This window comes from Halichoerus grypus, unplaced genomic scaffold, assembly GCF_964656455.1.
Source record: "Halichoerus grypus unplaced genomic scaffold, mHalGry1.hap1.1 HAP1_SCAFFOLD_224, whole genome shotgun sequence".
Taxonomy (NCBI): domain Eukaryota; kingdom Metazoa; phylum Chordata; class Mammalia; order Carnivora; family Phocidae; genus Halichoerus; species Halichoerus grypus.
Window position 1 is genome coordinate 17,026 of NW_027555150.1, and position 1,041 is coordinate 18,066.

The following is a 1,041-nucleotide window of genomic DNA, read 5'->3' on the forward strand; positions in this document are numbered from 1 at the left end:
CTGTCCCTGTCCGCATCCAGGTCAGGGTCCGCGTCTGTCTGTCTTGGGGCCAGAGCGGGTGTGTGTGTTGGATACTCTGTCTGTGTCTCCCTCTGTGTCTGTCTCTTCCTCTCTGTCTACATCTCCCTCCGTCCGTGCCTCTGTCTTTCCCCGTGTGTCTGTGCGTCTGTCTATGCCAGCCGGCTTCTCGTGTCCCTCAGTCGGGTCCTCTTGTCGGTGGGTGGGCAGGGGAAGGGTGGCGGAGGAAGGGCGACGGGGTTGGGCTGATGAGGAGGGTCCCTGGGGGCGCCGGTGGCTCCGGGTTGGCTTGGAGCCAGGCGGGGTGGAGAGGCAGAAAGGCCTGGTGGCCGGCCTGGCTTGCCCTAGGGCGACGGGTGGGGCGCTGGGGCGGGGGGCGCGGAAAACACCTCAGGGGCCGCGCCCACGGCGCCCCGACGCCTCCCTTTGCCATCTCGGTAGCCAGGAGGCGGCGGTGGCGGCGGCGGCGGCGGCGGCGGTGGCGGCGGCGGCCCCCCGGGACTGGAGAGTCCCCGGCAGGGAGAGCGCCCGGACTTCCACGACTGTGGGGCGCCGGAGGGGCCACGTCCCCTGGGCGGCTGGCAGGCAGGCAGGTGCAAGGCGCAGGGCAGGCGGGGTTCGGGTGGGGGCTGAGGAGGGGCACGGCTGGGCCCGGGAGGCGCAGAGCAGGCTCTTAGGGCGCCCAGCGGCAGCCGCACACGTCTACGGCCATACCACCCTGAACGCGCCCGATCTCGTCTGATCTCGGAAGCTAAGCAGGGTCGGGCCTGGTTAGTACTTGGATGGGAGACCGCCTGGGAATACCGGGTGCTGTAGGCTTTTTTCTTTGCCTTTTCTTTCCCCTTCGGCCTCCCTTCCCATACCTTTACCGCCACAGCACCCCACCCCCTTGCCCAACAAGGCTTCCTCCAAACGCCCCGTGCCCCCCGGCCCCTCGCCAGCCGCGCACCGCACCGCGAGTCCCTGGCCCGCAGCAGGGGCCCCCTGCACGGGCAGGCGGTCTCCAGCCAGCCCTTCCGCCTC

General features: G+C 70.1%; 1 non-coding gene across 1 annotated transcript; it reads left to right on the forward strand.

Moving 5' to 3' along the window:
- The first annotated feature begins 718 nt into the window (after positions 1-718).
- Positions 719-837, forward strand: LOC118526477 (5S ribosomal RNA). The gene has a single exon (XR_004912644.1). It is a non-coding gene; the product is annotated as a 5S ribosomal RNA (ribosomal RNA).
- Positions 838-1,041: the final 204 nt, after the last annotated feature.